This window comes from Dama dama, chromosome X (genome assembly GCF_033118175.1).
Source record: "Dama dama isolate Ldn47 chromosome X, ASM3311817v1, whole genome shotgun sequence".
In the NCBI taxonomy this organism is placed as follows: domain Eukaryota; kingdom Metazoa; phylum Chordata; class Mammalia; order Artiodactyla; family Cervidae; genus Dama; species Dama dama.
In genome coordinates, this window is record NC_083714.1 from 9,151,967 (window position 1) to 9,174,049 (window position 22,083).

Below are 22,083 nucleotides of genomic sequence, written 5' to 3' on the forward strand. Positions count from 1 at the left end.
CTCGAGAACCCAACTTCTATGCCATTCAGTAAAGCAGTGCTAAGGGGAAATTTGATAGCAATAAGAGCTTACCTCAAGAAACAAGAGAAACATCAAATAAATGACCTAACTTTACACCTAAAGTAACTAGAGAAAGAAGAAATGAAGAACCCCAGGGTTAGTAGAAGGAAAAAAATCATAAAAATCAGGGCAGAAAGACGTGAAAAAAAAAACCATACTATAGCAAAAATCAACAAAACTAAAAGCTGGTTCTTTGAGAAGATAAATAAAATAGACAATCCACTAGCCAGATCCATCAGGAAAAAAAAGGGAGAAGAATCAAATCAACAAAATTAGAAATGGAAATGGAGAAATCACAACAGACAACACAGAAATACAAAGGATCACAAGAGACTACTATCAGCAGCTATATGAAAATAAAATGGACAACTTGGTAGAAGTGGACGAATTCTTAGAAAAGTATAACCTTCCAAAACTGAACCAGGAAGAAAGAGAAAATTTTACCAGACCCATCAAAAGCAGGGAAATTGAAACTGTAATAAAAAATCTTCAAACAAACAAAAGCCCAGGACCAGTTCACTTCACAGGTGAATTCCACCAAACAATTAAAGAGCTAACACCTATCCTACTCAAACTCTTCTAAATTATTGCACACAGTAAACCCCCAAACTCATTTCATGAGGCCCCCATCACCCTAATCCCAAAACCAGACAAAGATGCCACAAAAAAAGAAAACTAAAGGCCAATATCACTGATGAACATACAGGAAAAATCTTCAACAAATTCTAGCAAACAGAATCCAACAACATATCCAAAAGGTCAGACATCATGACCAAGAGGGTTTATTCCAGGGATGCAAGGATTCTTCAATATTTGCAAATCAATCAATGTGATAAATTGCATTAACAAACTGAAAGATAAAAACCATATGATTATCTCCATAGATGTAGAGAAACCCTATGACAAAATTCAACATGCATTGATGATAAAAAAATGCTCCAGAAAGGAGGCATAGAAAGAACACAACTCAAATAATAAAACTCAAATATGATAAAAACACAGCAAACTTTATCCTCAAAGGCGAAAAATTTAAAGCATTATCCCAAAAGTCAGGAACAACACAAGATTGCCCACTCTCACCACTACTATTCAACATAGTTTTGGAAGCTTTAGCCATAGCAATGAGAGAAGAAAAAATTAAAGGGTATCCAGATTGGAAAAGAAGAAATAAAACTCTCACTGTTTGCAGATAACATGATCCTCTACACAGAAAGCCCTACAGACACCACCAGAAAATGACTAGAGCTAATCAATGAATACAGAAAAGTTGCAGGATATAAAATTAATACACATAAATCCTTTGCATTTCGATACACTAACAATGAGAAAACAGAAAGGGAAATGAAGAAGCAATCCCTTTCAGCATTGCGGTGAAAAGAATGACAAACTTAGGAATAAAACTACCTAGAGAAACAAGAGACCTATATATAGAAAACGTTAAAACACTGATGAAAGAAATCAAAGATGACACAAATAGATGGTGAAATATACCTTGTTCATGGATCTGAAGAGTCAACATAGTGATAATGAGTATACTACCCAAGGCACTTGTAGATTGAATGCAATCCCTATCAAGCTATCAATGGTATTTTTCACAGAACGAGAACAAATAATTTCACAATGTGGATTGAAATACAGAAAACCTCGAAGAGCCAAAGCAATCTTGAGAAAGAAGAATGGAAGAGGAGGAATCAATCTGCCTGACTTCAGACTATACTACAAAGCTACAGCCATCAGGACAGTATGGTACTGGCACAAAGACAGAAATATAGATCAATGGAACAAAACAGAAAGCTCAGAGATAAATCCATGCACCCATGGACACCGTATCTTTAACAAAGGATGCAAAAAAATACAATGGAGAAAAGACAATCTCTTTAACAAGTGGTGATGGGAAAACTTGTCTACCAAATGTAAAAGAAGGGAACTAGAACACTTGCTAACACTGTACACAAAAATAAACTCAAAATTGACGAAAGATGCAGTACTAGACACTATAAAATTCCTAGAGGAGAACATATTCAAAACACTCCCTTACATAAATCACTCTAGGATCGTCTATGACACACCTCCCAGAGTAATGGAAATACAAGCAAAATTAAACAATCTGGACCTGATTAAACTTAAAAGCTTGGGCACAACGAAGGAAAGTATGAGAAAGGTGAAAAGACAGCCTTCAGAATGGGAGAAAATAATAGCAAATGAAGCAACTGACAAAGAATCTCAAAAATATACAAGCAGCTCCACACCAGAAAAATAAATGACCCAGTCAAAAAAATGGGACAAAGAACTGAAGAGACTTTTCTCCAAAGAAGATATACAAATGGCTAACAAACACATGAAAAGATGCTCAGCATCACTCATTATCAGAGAAATGCAAATCATAACCACATGAGGGATCATCTCTCGCTGGTCAGGATGGCTGCTATCAGGAAGTCTACAAACAATAAATGCTTCAGAGGGTGCAGAGTAAGGGAACCCTCTTACACCGTTGGTGGGAATGCAAACTAGAATGGCCCTATGGAGAACAGTGTGGGGATTCCTTAAAAAACTGGAAACAGAATTGTCAAACAACCCAGAGTCCCACTGCTGGGCATACACACTGAGGAAACTAGCACTGAAAAAGACATGAGTACCCTAATGCTCATCGCAGCACTGTTTACAATAGCTTGGATATGGAAGCAACCTAGATGTCCTTCAACATACAAATGGAAAACAAAACCATGATACATATGACTCAGCTATTAAAAAGAATGTATCTGAATCACTTCTAATGAGGTGGATGAAACTGGAGCCTATTATAAAGAGTGAAGTATGTTAGAAGGAAAAAGACCCATAAAGTATATTAACACATATATATAGAAATTAGAAAGATGGTAATGATGACCACATATGCAAGGCAGTAAAAGAGACACAGATATAATGAAGAGACTTTTGGACACTGTTGGAGAAGGCCAGGGTGAGATGATTTGAGAGACTAGCAGCGAAACATGTATATTACGATATGTGAAATAGATCACCTGTCCCAACTTTGATGCATGACATAGGGCACTGAAAGCCGCTGTATTGGGGAAACCCTGAGGGGTGGGATGGGGAGAGAAGCACTAAGGGTTTCAGGATGGGGAAGACATGTACTCCCATGGCTGATTCAACTCAATATATGGCAAAAACCACCACAATACTGCAAAGTAAGTAGCCTCCAATTAAAATAAATACACTAATTTAAAAGAAAAAGACCCATGTACCTGCTATCTATAAGAAACCCACTTCAGACCTAAAGACACATACAGACTGAAAGTGACAGGATGGAAACATATATGCCATGCAAATGGGAATCAAAAGAAAGATGGAATAGCAATCCTCATATCAGACCTTAAGCTAAAGAAGATTACAATAGATAAGGAAGGACACTACATAGTGATGAAGGGATCAATACAAGATGAAGACATGGCAATTGTAAACATCTATGCCCCCAACAAAGGAGCACCTCAATACATAAGACAAACATTAACAGACATTAAAAGAGAAACTGACAGTAAAACAATCATAGTTGACTTTAACACCCCACTCACACCAATGGACAGATCATCAAAACAGAAAATTAATGCAGAAACACATGTCTTAAATGATACATGAGATGAGATGAATCTCATTGATATCTTCAGGACATGCCATCCAAATGGAGAAGAATACACCTTCTTCTCAAGTGCACAGGGAACATTTTCCAGGAGAGACCACGTCTTGGGTCCCAAATCAAATCTCAGTAAAATGAACAAAATTGAAATTGTATCAAGCATCTTTTTTGACCACAACACTATGAGACTAGGTATCAATTAGGAGAAAAAAAGAAAACTGTAAGAAACACAAACACATGGAGATGAAACAACACGTTTCTAAATAACCAACAGGTTGCTGAAGAAGTCAAAACGGAAATCGAAAATTTTCTAGAAAAAAATAACAAAGAAAACACGGCAACTCACAATCTATGGGAGGCAGGAAAAGAAGTTCTATGAGGGAAGTTTGTAGCAATACAATCCTAACTCAAGAAACAAGAAAAGCGTTGAATAGACAAGCTCAATTGACTCCTAAAACAACTGATAAAGAAAAACAAAACAAAACAAAAAAAAATAGCCAAAATTAGTACATGGAAAGAAAGCATAAAAATCTGAGCTGAAATAAATGAAAAATAAATGAAAGAAACAATAGCAAAGGTTAACAAACTAAAAGCTGGTTCTTTGAGAAGATAAACAAAATTGACAAACCTTTAGCCAGACTCATCAAGAAACAGAGAGAGAAGAATGAAATCAACAAATGTAGAAATGAAAAGGGAGAATTACAACAGAAAATGCAGAAACACAAAGGAATATAAAAGACTATTATGAACAACTCTATGGCAATAAAATAGATAACCTGGTAGAAATGGACAGATGCTTAGAAAAGCTCAATCTTCCAAGACTGAAACAGGAAGAAATAGAAATTATGAACCACCCAATTACAAGCTCCAAATCGAAGCTGTGACCAAGAAATTCCCAAAAGACAAAATCCCAGGACCAGATGACTTCACAGGTGAATTCCAGCAAACATTCAGAGATGAGCAAATGCCTATCCTTCTAAAACTCTCTCAAAAATATTTCAGAGGAAGGAACACTTCCAAACTCATTCTACAAGACTACCATCACCCTGATACCAAAACCAGACAAAGACAAGACCAAATAAGAAAACTACAGGCCAATATCACTGATGAACATAGATGCAAAAAATCCTCAGCAAAATTTTAGCACACAGAATTCAACAACACATCAAAAACCATGATCAAGTTGGCTTTATTCCAGGGATGCAAGGATTCTTCAATATTCGCAAATCAATCAATGTGACACACCATATTAACCAAAGGAAAGCTAAAAATCATATGATAACCTAAATAGATGCAGAAAAGGCCATTAAATTTAAAATTTTCAATTATTAAATTAAAAATAAATAAACTTTAAAAAGAAATAAACTTAAAAAAGGAAAACAACATTGAAATAACTCAAATGTCCATCAACTGGTGATCGAATAAATAAAATATGCAATACAAAATTATTTGGCCATCAAATGAATGGAGTTCTTATATAAGCTATAACATGCTAGAGCTCTGAAATGATCATGTTAATTAAAAGAAGCTGGGAACAAAAGGCTGTGTATTGCATTATTCTGTTCGTGTGAACACGTATGTCTCAGATTAGGAAATTCTCTAAAGACCGAAAATAGAGGAGTGAATGCAAGGGCCCAGATGAAGGGGGAAATGGAAAATGTCTGCCAGCAGGACAGTGTTTCCCAATTGGAGTGAGGAAAATATTCTAGAATGAGGCTGTGGTTATGGTTATTCAACCTATGAATAAGTTACAAATCAATGAATTATACAACTTAACTAGTAAATTCATGGTACAGGTACAACATTTCAATAAATCAAACGTATTTTTTTTTCTTTTAAACTACTGAAATTAACTTCTACATCCAGGAATATTATCCTTCAAAAACAAAGGAGAAGGAGATATTCTCATATGAACAAAACATTGGGGAATTCATTCTCAGCAGATACCTTGTCTGTAAGAAATGTTAAAAGAAGTTATTTACACAGAATAAGATGATACTGAAGAGAAACTATGAGTTAAGAAAGACTGTTATCTTGAAGTTTGACAGAAAACAACAAAATTCTGGAAAGTAATTATTCTTCAATGAAAATTTAATTGAAAAAATAAATGAATGCAAATTGAAATGAAGGTTTTTATTCTTATTATTAATTGGTTAAAGATAAATGCTTTTTTGGGCTTCTGCATCTTTGTTTTTCACTGATTATGAATCTTCATAATTAAAGTGGGTTTCACATATACAAGATCCAGTTTCATTCAGTGGTAAAGAATCTGCCTGCAATGCAGGAGCTGTGGCAGATGCGAATTCCATCTCTGGGTCAGGAAGATCCCCTGCAGGAGAGCATGGCAACCCACTCCAGCATTCTTGCCTGGAGAATCCCCGTGAACAGAAGAGACTGGTGGGCTCACAGTCCATGGGGTGGCAAAGAGTTGGACATGACAGTGCAAGTAACAACAGCAGACACACATTCCTAACAGAAACTCTGAAGATACTAAAAATAGATGAGAAAATTCTCAGCCTAAACAAAGGAAAAGAAACAAACAAAAAACCTAGATTGTAGAGCTGAATTATAAAAGGTTTTAGGCAATAAAATGTCTCCCAACACTAGTGTAAACAGTGTGTTCCACACAAGAGAGAGGAGTCATTTTATACTCACTCAATAGAAAAACATTCTAGTTACATTCATAAATTCAAGGAAATGAAAATGTCCAGAAAACATAGTATAAAATCTACTGATCATTTTATATCTAATAAGATGTTAAAACTGTAAGGGAATTTTTAAGAAAAAAACGTCTGTGAAAATTTAAGCAGCACCCAATGAAAAGAGTTGGACACGACTGAGTGAGTGAACTGAACTGAAGCAGTCCCAATGAATGTAATGTTATTTCCTTTTTTCCATAGGCTCAAAGTAATTGACAATTAAGAATGAATTTCACTTTAAAACATATTTTTCAATTTCACCAGGATGTTTTACATTCAAATATAAGATTTTTCAAGCTAAAAAAGTATGTACCTTGCATTGAATATTTTGTTTCAGTGACTTAGACATACATAAAATCACATCGTGTGTCTTTATCTTGACCACCTTTGTGGTATCACTATGCCTTTAGAATCAACTGTTTGAATGTGGGGTCTGTGAAGTTCTTGGGTCACATACTGTTGAAGAATAGCTTGAAGGTTTTTGAGCATTACCTTGCTAGCATGTGAAATGAGTGCAGCCATGCAGTAGTTTAAACATTGTTTGGCATTGCCCTTCTTTGGGATTGAAACAAAACCTGACCTTTCTCAGTCCTGAGGTCACTGCCAAGTCTTCCAAACTGGCTGGCCTATTGAGTGCACCACTTTAACAGCACCATCTTTTAGGAGTTGAAAGAGCTTAGCTAGAATTTCATCACCTCCACTAGCTTTGTTCGTACTGCTGCTTCCTAAGGCCCACTTGACTTTGCACTCCCGGACGTCTGGCTCTAGGTAAGTCATCACACCATCGTGGTTATCCAGGATAATAAGATCTTTTTTTTTTAAATTTACAGTTCTTCTGTGTATTCTTGCTACCTCTTCTTAATCTCTTCTGTTTTAGTTAGGCCCATAACGTTTCTGTGCTTTATTGTGCCTGTCTTTGCATGAAATGTTCCCTTGGCATGTCTAATTTTCCTGAAGAGATCCCTAGTCTTTCCCATTCTACTGTGTCCCTGTGGTTCTTTGCTTTATTCAAACCCCTTGTGAGTATACTCTGGAAGGGACAAATAGACTCAAGGGTTAGGCCTGGCACACATGGCACCAGAAGACCTATGAACGGAGGTTCCCAACATTGTACAGGAGGTGGTGATCAAAAGCATCCACAAGAAAAGGAATTGCAAAGAGGCAAAGTGGTTGTCTGAGGAGGCCTTACAAATAGATAAGAAGAGAAGAGAAACGTAAAGCACTCATGGAAAGATATAGCCACTGCCATACTGCCTCCCCCGCCGCCCGATCTGGGGGTCACCGTCTGCTGCTCTCGGTGCCAGGGGGAGGGGACAACCCAGACTCTCCTACTGGGAAGCCAGGGACCGGGTGTGTCTCCCTGAGGATGTGATTGTATAAATCATGCACTCACCTTTAATCATCACCTCACACTCTGCATTCGCCAAGAGACACACAGAGGACCGAGGAGACCATGGACCCTGTCACCTGGCCACACCTCTGCAGTCTCCATCGTTCAGTGGACGGGCGGGCGGATGACCAGCCCCGCAAGACAGGGCTGAGAATAGCCTCCGCAATGCCCAGCTCCTAAACGCGCTGTCCATCAGCACCAAGGCGGCTACCAGTTTAGGCTGGTGACGCCACAGGACGCGACTGAGATGCAGCCTCCGTGACACCCAGCCCCACCCACGCGCCGTCCGGCAGCCTCGAAGCAGCTTCCGGTTCAGCCCCGTGACGTCACAGGATGTGAACGAGGAGTGGCCTCCGCAATACCCACCCCCTCAGTGCGTCATCCATCAGCCCCGAGGCGGTTTCTGTTTCAGGCTGGTAACATCACAGGACGTGACTGAGACGCAGCCTCCATGATGCCCAGCTCCAGACACGTGCCATTTGTCAGCCCTGAAGCAGCTTCTGGTTCAACCTGATGACATCACCAACAAACCCGATGGCCCAGATGAAGTCGCCTGCGATGGTGTTGGTATAGCTGGCAGCTGACCCCAGGCAGTGGCCCCGCACCCATGCGCAAAGGTAGTGGAGCCAGGGACCAGGCCAGGTGGATGAGGACAAGCTGCAGGTTCTCTGTGAGGTTGATGCTGGCCATGAACAGCCTGCCTGGGACAAGAGAGGGGCTGCAGCTCATGGTGCCAGCTGTGGGGTCAGCCGCCGACATGTGCAGTCACTAACCCATGGAGTCATGTGACAAACCAGACCATGTGGTCACTGACTCACATGGTCGGTCACCCACCCACGGGGTCACTACCTGATGTGGTGATCCCTCCACATGGCCACCAACCCACGTTGTCACCCACCCATGGGGTCACTAACCTGCGAGGTCATGTGGTCACCTGTCCACATGATTACCCCCTCACACCATCACCCACCCACGAGGACACCCACTCACCGGGTCAGCAACTCAGATGGTAACCCACCCTGCTGTCAGGAGCTCAAACCAGTCACCCACCCACATGGTCACCCACCCACAGGGTCACCAACCCACACATCTCCTGCCCATGTGACAAATAACCCATGGGGTCACCTGCCCACGCAGTCACCAAGCTGTGCCATCACCCCCCAGACTCTGGCCTCTGCAGCGGTCAGAGATTCAGATGTCCGACAGAGACCCAAGTTCAGATAGCAGGGACTCACAGGGGTGTTGACTGATGAATTTCTCCTGTTACAGAGGGCAGGTGGGCTGGACAGTGACCCCAGAGATGTCCATGTCCTGACACTGTGTGGTGGACACAATAATGTCCGCATGGAGGTTCACATCCTGTCTACATCCTGACCCCCTGTGGTGGACACAGTAACATCCCCAAGAATGTCCATACCCTGTTCACCATGTGTTGAACAGAATAACGTCCCCTAATATGTCCTGTTCCATTTATCCACTTGAACCCAAAGCCAGCCCCTTGCGCTAGGACATACATGTGACTAGGTGTCCCGGTATGAAGGCGGCACTCACCTGGGTGGCTGCAGCTCTTCATGTGCTCCAGGTAGTGGACAAGGTCTAGGTGCTTCACCTGGTTCCCCCACCAGTAGGGGATACCGGGCCACAGTTCTGCATGCTGACTCATGGATGCCTCGTCCTTGTATGACAGGATGACCTGCTGGCCCTGGGACCACGGCTGGCACAGAGTTGGCACCTCCTGTGGGGAGAATCATCCAGGTGCCCATGAGACGTGTGCACAGGGGTTATTGGGGTGCCTTGTGACACAATGCATCAGGTATTGGGGGTGTCCCAGAAGCTACAGCAGTGTGTGGATTATTGGGGTGTCTATGAGAAGTGATGGAATGGTTATTGGGTTCTCTGTGAGAAGAGACAGTCAAGGGTGGAATAATGGCATGTCTGAGTAGAGACACTAGTGGGTAGATTACTGGGGTGTCTGAGTGGAGAAGGTGATGAGTGAGTTATTGGGGTGTCTTGAGCAGTGATTGGTAGATATTTGGGGTGTTTGAGTGGAGACAGTGGTGGGTGGATTATTGGGATTTCTGATAGGAAATGGCAGGTGGATTACTGGGGCAACTTGAGGCATGATTGATGGATTTTGGGAGTGCCTGAATAGAGACCGGGCAGGGTGGATTATAGGACATGCCTGTGACCAGTGATGGGCTGGTTATTGGGGTGTTTGAGTGGAGACAGTGGTGGGTGGATTACTGGAGTTCTGTGAGCGGCATCACCTGGAGTCTGAATCAGCTTCACGCAGCAAGCAGATAGTCGGATTACAGTGAAGCCTAGTGCTCCCGCTGACAAGAGCATGAGGAGCCTGTGGCTCCTGCTCACCCCACGGGGACACAGCATGTTTCCAAAGATGTTCTTGATGCAGCCCATCAGGTACTCGTGCAGGTCCTCCATCATGCCCTCGAAGTTCCTGCATGCCAGGATAACCACCTCCTGGGGGTGGTTCTCTAGCCACCCCGAGATCTCCAGGAGGGCGTTCTGGGAGAGGGTGGAGGAGAGGGGCCTTGTATTGAGAGACAGAGGGGCGTGGGTGGGGACTTCCCCCAGCACAGCCCCTCTACAGACTGGTTGGGGGTTCCTGACTCACAAAGACATAAAGCATGGCGCCTGCTCCCAAGGGACCCAGCCTCTTCTGAGTGGCAGTGGGGAACTGTGGCATTGCTCTGGGGGGGTCTGTGTGTGTGTGCTTCTGTGTGTGTATGTACACGCTCCTGTAGATACAGGTGCACACACATGTGTGCATGTGTTCAGGGTCTGTGTGTGCACGGATATGCATATGTGTGTGTGTGCACAGCAGCAGAGAGCAGTGCTTATAATACTGTGAGAATTCTGTACTCCAGGGAGCGTGGGAGGCCAGCAGGGTACATTCACAGTGAGGCCCAGGCCGGAACCTCCAAGGGTCATTAGGTTCTGTGGTGGGGCACTGGGGGCCGAGGCCAGAGTGAAACATTAAGTGACTTGGCCAGCAGCCGAGAGAATGGGCTGGACACCCCAAAACGGGACACAGGAAAAGACGTGTCAGGAACCTGGTTTAGCCAAATTCTGGGAGACACCCCAGAGGCCAGGGGTAGAGGTGTGAGTTCAGAAATGCATGTTGGTCAGGAATTCTGAGTGCCTGATGCCAGAGGTCAGCCCTCTCCTGCCAGGAGTGGATGTGTGTCTGTACCCATAGAAATCAGTGTCTTCTAACGGGAGTGGACCTGTGTTGTCCCCTTAAAGGTCAGCCTCTCCTGCCTGAACCAGACGTGGGTGTCCCTGGCTGGCGGACCCCTGTCCATACCCCCTGCCCCCGCCCCCACCTCCACAAGGGCTGTCGTGTACACCATGTGGCCAGAGTGCAGGTTCCCCTCGGTGCCCTCCTCTGTGTGCGCCATCCGCAGGTCCTCATGCCAGCATCCAGCTGCTTCGTGATGCTCAGCACCTGCACACAGAGGTCGGTCACCTGTGCTGGGCACAGAGGGTGGCCCCCCGCTCAGGGGCTGGGCATGCACTGAGGATGCCCAATGAGGGCCACATCGTCCACTGTGAAATCAACAGTGTTGGTGCTGCCGGGGTTGAGGCCCTGCTTCTGGGAACAGGGTCTCCAGGGTCACTGGTCACATGAAGCACAGAGCCCGGGTCCAGATTGTGGTCTTGGCGGGGGGGTGTTCCTGCAGAGTCCTACCTCACCCTCCTCTCAGGCAGTCCCTGGGTGGAAGCGCCCTGTGGGTTCACCAGCCCAGGCTCCAAACACCCAAGCTGGACCCTTGGACATGAGAACACACAAGACCCACAAAGTCTGTGCCCACCCCCAGAAACAGTACTAGGAAAGGCAAGAAGGAATCAAGCGGGGAGAACAAAAGGAAGAAACATCTGTCCACCACACAAATAAGACAGGAAAAAGCAAAAAATAACTTTAACATAAATTGAAAAGTGAAAGTTGTTCAGTTGTTTCCAACTCTTTTCTATCCAGTGGACTGTAGCCCACCAGACCCCTCTGTCCATGGAATTATCCAGGCAAGATTACTGTAGTGGGTTGCCATTCCCTTCTCCAGGAGATCTTCCCAACCCAGGAATCGAACCCATGTCACCAGCATTGCAAGCAGATTCTTTACCAACTGAGCCACCAGGGAAGCCCAAATATAAGTTTGTAGCAGAAAATGTACTGTGTCCTCTACAAGGAGTCATAATGGAAAAACAAGAAAACATAAGGATAAAAAAAGGGAAAGAAAATAATAGATTCTCTCCATCCAAAATAAAAGAAAAAGCAAAAAACTAATATTAACATAAACTAGTAGCAGAAAATGGTACTGTGTTCTCTGTAGAGAATCATGACGAAAAAAAAAATATGAGGATAAAACATGGGGAAAAAATGGGAAAGGAAGTCACAGCGCCCCCACCCAATCCAAATTAAAAGAAAAAGCAAAGACTCATATGAATATTGTCAGCTACACACAGGCACTTGCCATCCACCTCTACAAGGATTAAATTAGGTGCTGCTGCAGCAAATGACCTTCAACACCCCTTGGAAGACCACCACCCATGTCCCCCACCCTGCACACAGCCCACTTCTCCTTGGCAGCCATACCACTTGAGACCCTGGCACCAAGGGACCCTCAGAGCAGAGAGACCCCAGTCCTGCAGGACTCCCGGGTTCTGGTGGATGCCCTACTGCTCGCTCCCTCCTCTGGGTGTGAGCTCTTAAGGCCAGGCTGCAGGCACCTGATGCAAGCAGGAATGAGGTTTGCCTATATTCCAGCCCTGGCTCTCTGCCCATCAGATCCCCTGAGAAGGATTCCAGCAGCCGGGGATCTCCCAGGAGGAAGCAATTACACAAGGCAAGAGCTGTGCTTGACAGCCATCTGTCCCCTCCAGGTGGGCCCCTGCTCCTGGGGGCACCTGGGCCCAGGTGGGTTCTCTACCTCAGTCTACTGCATGAGGTCACATGGGGCCTCCTCCAGTGTCTCACAGCGGGCCGGCGGGGGCAGAACCTGACCTCACCGGCACGCGCCCCACCTGCTCACCTGAGTGGGCTGAGAACTCAGAGGGCGCGGCAGACTCACAGGAGGAAGTGCCATCAGGGTATGTAGGGGCACCAGGCTTGCTCCCTGGGGTGCTGTCCGAGGCCTCGTGGCTGGGTGGCACTACTGCTGAGCACTCCTGAATCTGCACTGGGAAACCAGACAGCTGGGGTTCAGAGACAAGGAAGAGAGGACAGGTGACCCACACCTATGTGCCTGGGAGATGGGAGAGTGTCTTGCAAGTACAGGATTGGTGTCCACAGGCAATGGGACATTATTCCTCCCATCACAGTGAACCCACCACCATCTCAGGCCAGTGCAAATGGGAAGATGAAGCGCTTGTGACACCCTGACCCGGATTCTGATGGAACAGAGGTCCAGGGATGTGGAGACAGGACGACTCGGGAGTGGGCAGGTGACCTGTGCTAGGTGGAGAGTTGTGGAAAGGACACCCAGGAGACAGGTGACCTGTATTATGGGGAGGTCTCCTCTGTGAGGGGAAGACAGACACACACCCTCAGGTGTCCCTAGGATGGTGACACAGACACACCAAAGGAGCCCTATGTGGTGGGGCACACACATCCACAGGGGTCCCCACGGTGCGGTGCTTGGGGTTCTGACATACTGTTTTGCTGTCTGTTCTACTTGCATCTCATTGACTATTCAGATTAGAGAAGAGAATTTTATTCTGAAGGGTTATTGTGAAGAGGAAAGGGGACTATTACAGGAGGGTGAGCTCTTCAGGGAGAAGGACTATTATTCTAGAGGGGGGATGATTACACAGAGGTAGGACTTTATTTGTACAAGGGGCAACATTACTGTAGAGAGCTGACTAATATGATAGAGGGGAGATACAACAATAAATAGGGCTATGACCATGTAGGGGGGATGTCACTGTGGAGAAAGTGAAAGTTGATCAGTCATGTCTGACTCTAGACTGGCTATGGAATTCTCTAGGCCAGAATACTGGAGTGCATAACCTTTCCCTTCTCCAGTGGATCTTCCCAACCCAGGGACTGAAGCCAGGTCTCCCACAATGCAGGCGGAATCTTTACCAGCTGAGCCACCAGGGAAGCCCTACTGTGGAGATGGGATTCATAATCAAGGAGGACCCTTACTGTAGTGGGGGACTATTACTGTGGAGGGGGGAAAGTTATAATAGGACAACTCTGATACCATGGGTCTTGTGTGTCCTCATGTCCAAGGGTCCAGCTTGGGTGTTTGGAGCCTGGGCTGGTGAACCCACAGGGCGCTTCCACCCAGGGACTGCCTGAGAGGAGGGTGAGGTAGGACTCTGCAGGAACAGCCACCCCAAGACCACAATCTGGACCCAGGCTCTGTGCTTCACGTGACCAGTGACCCTGGAGACCCTGTTCCAGAAGCAGGGCCTCAACCCCGGCAGCACCAACACTGTTGATTTCACAGTGGACGATGTGGCCCTCACTGGGCATCCTCAGTGCATGCCCAGCCCCTGAGCGGGGGGCCACCCTCTGTGCCCAGCACAGGTGACCGACCTCTGTGTGCAGGTGCTGAGCATCACGAAGCAGCTGGATGCTGGCATGAGGACCTGCGGATGGCGCACACAGAGGAGGGCACCGAGGGGAACCTGCACTCTGGCCACATGGTGTACACGACAGCCCTTGTGGAGGTGGGGGCGGGGGCAGGGGGTATGGACAGGGGTCCGCCAGCCAGGGACACCCATGTCTGGTCCAGGTAGGACGTGGAGGGCCTCGGAGGGGATGGGCTCACGTCCACTCAGATGGACATATGACCAGTCCAGGCAGGAGAGGCAGACCTCTAAGGGGACAACACAGGTCCACTCCTGTTAGAAGACACTGATCTCTAAGGGTACAGACACACATCCACTCCTGGCAGGAGAGAGCTGACCTCTGGCATCAGTCACTCAGAATTCCCGACCAACATGCATTTCTGAACCCACACCTCTACCCCAGGACTCTGGGGTGTCTCCCAGAATTTGGGTAAACCAGGTTCCTGACACGTCTTTTCCTGTGTCTACCAGTTTTGGGGTGTCCAGCCCATTCTCTCGGCTGCTGGCCAAGTCACTTAATGTTTCACTCTGGCCTCGGCCCCTGGTGCCCCCACCACAGAACCTAATGACCCTTGGAGGTTCCGGCCTGGGCCTCACTGTGAATGCACCCTGCTGGCCTCCCACGCTCCCTGGAGTACAGACTTCACACAGTATTATAAGCACTGCTCTCTGCTGCTGTGCGTGCGCGCGCACACACACACACACACACACACACACACACACACACACATGCATATCCGTGCACACACAGACCCTGAACACATGCACACATGCGTGTGCACCTGTACCTACCAGAGCATCTACATACACAGAAACACACACACACACACACACCAGAGCAATGCCACAGCTCCCCACGGCCACTCAGGAGAGGCTGGGTCCCTTGGGAGCAGGCGCCATGCTTTATGTCTTTGTGTGTCGAGACCCCCAACCCGTCTGTAGAGGGGCTGTGCAGGGAGAAGTCCCCACCCACGCCCCTCTGTCTCTCACTACAAGGCGCTTCTCCTCCACCCCCGCCCAGAATGCCCTCACGGAGATCTCGGAGTAGCTGGAGAACCACCCCCAAGAGTTGGTCATCCTGACATGCAGGAACTCCGAGGGCATGATGGAGGACCTGCACTAGTACCTGACGGGCTGCATCAAGAACATCTTTGGGGACATGCTGTGTTTCCATGGGGTGTGCAGGGGCCACAGGCTCCCCATGCTCCTGGCAGCCGGAGCACTAGGTTTCACTGTAATCCGCCTATCTGCTCGCTGCATGAGGCTGATTCAGATACCAGGTGACGCCGCTCATGGAACCCAAGTAACCCTCCCACCACTGTCTCCACTCAAACACCCCAGTAACCAGCCCATCACTGGTCCACAGGCACCCCCAATAATCCACCCTGCCCGGTCTCTATTCACACACTCCCAAAATCCATCAATCATGCCTCAAGAGCCCCAGTAATCCACCGCCGTTTCCTATCAGAAATCCCAATAATCCACCCACCTCTGTTTCCACTCAGGTACGTACCCCAATAATTGACCCATCACTGCTCAAGACACCCAAGTAATCTACCCACCACTGTCTCCACTCAAACACCCCAAATATCTACCAATCACTGCTCAAGACACCCCAATAACTCACTCATCACCTTCTCCACTCAGACACCCCAGTAATCTACCCACTAGTGTCTCTACTCAGACATGCCATTATTCCACCCTTGACTGTCTCTTCTCACAGAGAACCCAATAACCATTCCATCACTTCTCATAGACACCCCAATAATCCACACACTGCTGTAGCTTCTGGGACACCCCCAATACCTGATGCATTGTGTCACAAGGCACCCCAATAACCCCTGTGCACACGTCTCATGGGCACCTGGATGATTCTCCCCACAGGAGGTGCCAACTCTGTGCCAGCCGTGGTCCCAGGGCCAGCAGGTCATCCTGTCATACAAGGACGAGGCATCCATGAGTCAGCATGCAGAACTGTGGCCCGGTATCCCCTACTGGTGGGGGAACCAGGTGAAGCACCTAGACCTTGTCCACTACCTGGAGCACATAAAGAGCTGCAGCCACCCAGGTGAGTGCCGCCTTCATACCGGGACACCTAGTCACATGTATGTCCTAGCGCATGGGGCTGGCTTTGGGTTCAAGAGGAGAAATGGAACAGGACATACTGGGGGACGTTATTCTGTTCACCACCTGGGGACCATGGCATGGACATCCTTGGGGATGTTACTGTGTCCACCACAGGGGGTCAGGATGTAGACAGGATGTGAACCTCCGTGCGGACATTATTGTGTCCACCACACGGGGTCAGGACGTGGACATCTCTGGGGTCACTGTCCAGCTCGCCTGTCCTCTGTAACAGGAGAAATTCATCAGTCAACACCCCTGTGAGTCCCTGCTGTCTGAACTTTGGTCTCTGTCAGACATCTGAATCTCTGACCACGGAGGAGGCCAGAGTCTGGGTGGGTGATGGCACAGCTTGGTGACTGCGTGGGCAGTTGACCCATGGGTTACTGGTCACATGGTCAGGAGATGTGTGGGTTGGTGACCTCGTGGGTGGGTGACCACGTGGGTGGGTAAGTGTGTGGGTGGGTGACCGGTTTGAGTTCCTGCCTGCAGGGTGGGTTACCATGTGAGTTGCTGACCCAGTGAGTGGGTGACCTTGTGGGTGGGTGATGGTGTGAGGGGGTAATCATGTGGACAGGTGACCGCATGACCTCGCAGGTTAGTGACCCCATGGGTGGGTGACCAATCATGTGAGTCGGTGACCACACGGTTTGGTTGGCCACATGACTCCATGGGTTAGTGACTGCACACGTGGGCACCAGACCCCACGTCTCGCACCATGAACTGCAGCCCCTCTCTTCTCCCAGGCAGGCTGTTCATGGCCGGCATCAACCTCAAGGAGAACCTGCACTTTGTCCTCATCCACCCGGCCTGGTCCCTGGCACCACTAACTTTGCGCATGGGTGCGGGGCCAGTGCCCGGGGTCAGCTGCCGGCTGTACCAACACCATCGCAGGTGACTTCATCTGGGCCATCGGGTTTGTTGGCGATGTCATCAAGTTGAACCGGAAGCTGCTTCGGGGCTGACGGACGGCGTGTGTGTGGAGCTCGGCAGCGCGGAGGCTGCATCTCAGTCACGTCCTGTGATGTGACCAGCCTGAACTGGAAGCCGCCTCGGGGCTGACGGACGGCACACTGTGCGGTTGGGCATTGCAGAGGACGCACCTCGTTCACATCCTGTGACGTCACTGGGCTGATCCGGAAGCTGCTTCGAGGCTGACAGACGGCGCGTAGGTGGAGCTGGGCATTGTGGAGGCCGCGTCTCAGTCACGTCGTGTGATGTTACCAGCCTGAACCGGAAGCCACCTCGCGGCTGAAGGACAGCGCACTGAGGGGGTGGGTAGTGCTGAGGCCACTCCTCATTCGCATCCTGTGACGTCACTGGGCTGAACCGGAAGCTGCTTCGAGGCTGACGGACAGCGCGTGGGTGGAGCTGCGTATCGCGGAGGCTGCGTCTCGGTCACATCCTGTGCCATCACCGGCCTAAACGGGAAGCCGCCTTGGGGCTGATGAACGGCGCGTTTAGGAGCTGGGCATTGCGGAGGCTATTCTCAGCCCTGTCTTGCGGGGCTGGTCATCCGCCCGCCCGTCCACTGAACGTTGGAGACTGCAGAGGTGTGGCCAGGTGGCAGGGTCCATGGTCTCCTCGGTCCTCCGTGTGTCTCTTGGCGAATGCAGAGTGTGAGGTGATGATTAAAGGTGAGTGCATGATTTATACAATCACATCCTCAGGGAGACACACCCGGTCCCTGGCTTCCCAGTAGGAGAGTCTGAGTTGTCCCCTCCCCCTGGCACCGAGAGCAGCAGACGGTGACCCCCAGATCGGGCGGCGGGGGAGGCAGTATGGCAGTGGCTATATCTTTCCGTGAGTGCTTTACGTTTCTCTTCTCTTCTTATCTATTTGTAAGGCCTCCTCAGACAACCACTTTGCCTCTTTGCAATTCCTTTTCTTGTGGATGCTTTTGATCACCACCTCCTGTACAATGTTGGGAACCTCCGTTCATAGGTCTTCTGCTGTCGTGTGTGCCAGGCCTAACCCTTGAGTCTATTTGTCCCTTCCAGAGTATACTCACAAGGGGTTTGAATAAAGCAAAGAACCACAGGGACACAGTAGAATGGGAAAGACTAGGGATCTCTTCAGGAAAATTAGACATGCCAAGGGAACATTTCATGCAAAGACAGGCACAATAAAGCACAGAAACGTTATGGGCCTAACTAAAACAGAAGAGATTAAGAAGAGGTAGCAAGAATACACAGAAGAACTGTAAATTTAAAAAAAAAAGATCTTATTATCCTGGATAACCACGATGGTGTGATGACTCACCTAGAGCCAGACATCCGGGAGTGCAAAGTCAAGTGGGCCTTAGGAAGCAGCAGTATGAACAAAGCTAGTGGAGGTGATGAAATTCTAGCTGAGCTCTTTCAACTCCTAAAAGATGGTGCTGTTAAAGTGGTGCACTCAATAGGCCAGCCAGTTTGGAAAACTTGGCAGTGACCTCAGGACTGAGAAAGGTCAGTTTTCGTTTCAATCCAAAGAAGGGCAATGCCAAACAATGTTCAAACTACCGCATGGCTGCACTCATTTCACATGCTAGCAAGGTAATGCTCGAAAACCTTCAAGCTAGGCTTCAACAGTATGTGACCCAAGAACTTCACAGACCCCACATTCAAACAGTTGATTCTAAATGCACAGTGATACCACAAAGGTGGTCAAGGTAAAGACACACAATGTGACTTTAAGTCAGTGAAACAAAATAGTCACTGCAAGGTACAAACCTTTTTACCTTGAAAAATCTTATATTTGTATATAAAACATCCTGGTGAAATTGAAAAATATGTTTTAAAGTGAAATTCATTCTTAATTGTCAATTACTTTGAGCCTATGGAAAAAAGGAAATAACATTACATTCATTGGGACTGCTTCAGTTCAGTTCAGTCACTCAGTCGTGTCCAACTCTTTTCATTGGGTGCTGCTTAAATTTTCACAGACGTTTTTCTTTAAAAATTCCCTTACTGGTTTTTATTTATTTTTATTAGTTGGAGGCTAAAATTAGATATAGAATGATGAGTAGATTTTGTACTATGTTTTCTGGACATTTTCATTTCCTTGAATTTATGAATGTAACTAGAATGTTTTTCTATTGAGTGAGTATTAAAAATGACTCCTCTCCCTTGTGTGGAACACAATGTTTACACTAGTGTTGGGAGACATTTTATTGCCTAAAACCTTTTATAATTCAACTCTACAATCTAGGTTTTTTGTTTGTTTCTTTTCCTTTGTTTAGGCTGAGAATTTTCTCATCTATTTTTAGTATCTTCAGAGTTTCTGTTAGGAATGTGTGTCTGCTGTTGTTTACTTGCACTGTCATGTCCAACTCTTTGCCATCCCATGGACTGTGAGCCCACCAGTCTCTTCTGTTCACGGGGATTCTCCAGGCAAGAATGCTGGAGTGGGTTGCCATGCTGTCCTGCAGGGGATCTTCCTGACCCAGAGATGGAATTCGCATCTGCCACAGCTCCTGCATTGCAGGCGGATTCTTTACCACTGAGTGAAACTGGATCTTGTATACGTGAAACCCACTTTAACTATGAAGATTCATAATCATTGAAAAACAGAGAAACCCAAAGAAGCATTTATCTTTAACCAATTAATAATAAGAAAAAAACCTTCATTTCCATTTGCCTTTGTTTATTTTTTCAATTAAATTTTCATTAAAGAATAATTACTTTCCAGAATTTTGTTGTTTTCTGTCAAACTTCAAGATAACGGTCTTTCTTAACTCATAGTTTCTCTTCAATATCATCTTATTCTGTGTAAATAACTTCTTTTAACATTTCTTACAGACAAGGTATCTGCTGAAAATGAATTCCCCAATTTTGTGTTCCTGTGAGAATATCTCCTTCTCCTTTGTTTTTGAAGGATAATATTCCTGGACATAGAAGTTAATTCCAGTAGTTAAAAAAAAAAGTTTGATTCATTGACATGATGTACCTGTACCATGAATTTACTAGTTAAGCAGTCTAATTCATTGATTTGTAACTTATTCATAGGTTGAATAACCAGAACCACAGCCTCATTCTAGAATATTTTCATCACTCCAGTGGGAAACACTCTCCAGTTGGCAGTCATTTTCCATTTCCCCCTTCATCTGGGCCCTTGCATTCACTCCTCTATTTTCGGTCTTTAGAGAATTACCTAATCTGAGACACGTGTTCACACGAACAGAATATGCAATACACAGCCTTTTGTTCCTGGCTTCTTTTAATTAACATGATCATTTCAGAGCTCTAGCATGTTATAGCTTTTATAAGAACTCCATTCTTTTGATGGCCAAATAATTTTGTATTGCATGTTTTATTTATTCACCAGTTGATGGACATTTGAGTTATTTCAACGTTTTTTCCTTTTTTTAGTTTATTTCTTTTTTAGGTTTTTTTATTTTTAATTTAATAATTGAAAAATTTTAAATTTAATGGCTTTTTCTGCATCTATTTAGGTTATCATATGATTTTTAGCTTTCTTTTGGTTAATATGGTGTGTCACATTGATTGATTTGCGAATATTGAAGAATCCTTGCATCCCTGGAATAAAGCCAACTTGATCATGGTTTTTGATGTGTTGTTGAATTCTGTGTGCTAAAATTTTGCTGAGGACTTTTTGCATCTATGTTCATCAGTGATATTGGCCTGTAGTTTTCTTATTTGGTCTTGTCTTTGTCTGGTTTTGGTATCAGGGTGATGGTAGTCTTGTAGAATGAGTTTGGAAGTGTTCCTTCCTCTGAAATATTTTTGAGAGAGTTTTAGAAGGATGGGCATTTGGTCATCTCTGAATGTTTGATGGAATTCACCTGTGAAGCCATCTGGTCCTGAGCTTTTGCCTTTTGGGAATTTGTTGATCACAGCTTCAGTTTGGAGCTTGTAATTGAGTGGTTCATAATTTTTATTTCTTCCTGTTTCAGTCTTGGAAGATTGAGCTTTTCTAAGCATCTCTCCATTTCTTCCAGGTTATCTATTTTATTGCCATAGAGTTGTTCATAATGGTCTCTTATAATCCTTTGTGTTTCTGCATTTTCTGTTGTAATCTCTCCCTTTTCATTTCTACGTTTGTTGATTTCATTCTTCTATTTTTCTCGATGAATCTGGCTAAAGGTTTGTCAATACTATCTTCTCAGAGAACCAGCTTTTAGTTTGTTAACCTTTGCTATTGTTTCTTTCAATTATTTTTCATTTATTTTAGCTCAGATCTTTATGATTTTTTTCCATGTACTAATTTTGGCTGTTTTTTTTTCTTGCTGTTGTTATTGTTCTTCATCATCAGTTGTTTTAGGAGTCAATTGAGGTTGTCTATTCGATGCTTTTCTTGTTTCTTGAGTTAGGATTGTATTGCTATAAACTTCCCTCTTAGAACTTCTTTTCCTGCCTCCCATAGATTGTGAGTTGCCATGTTTTCTTTGTCATTGTTTTCTAGAAAATTTTTGATTTCCGTTTTGACTTCTTCAGCAACCTGTTGGTTATTTAGAAACGTATGGTTTTATCTCCATGTGTTTGTGTTTCTTACAGTTTTCTTTTTTTCTTCTAATTGATATCTAGTCTCAGTGTTGTGGTCAGAGAAGATGCTTGATACAATTTCAATTTTGTTCA

General features: G+C 45.7%; 2 pseudogenes; one reads left to right on the forward strand and one right to left on the reverse strand.

The window, feature by feature from the left end:
- Positions 1–8,265: 8,265 nt before the first annotated feature.
- Positions 8,266–12,143, reverse strand: LOC133052184 (PI-PLC X domain-containing protein 1-like; annotated as a pseudogene).
- Positions 12,144–12,352: 209 nt separating this feature from the next.
- Positions 12,353–17,469, forward strand: LOC133052185 (PI-PLC X domain-containing protein 1-like; annotated as a pseudogene).
- Positions 17,470–22,083: the final 4,614 nt, after the last annotated feature.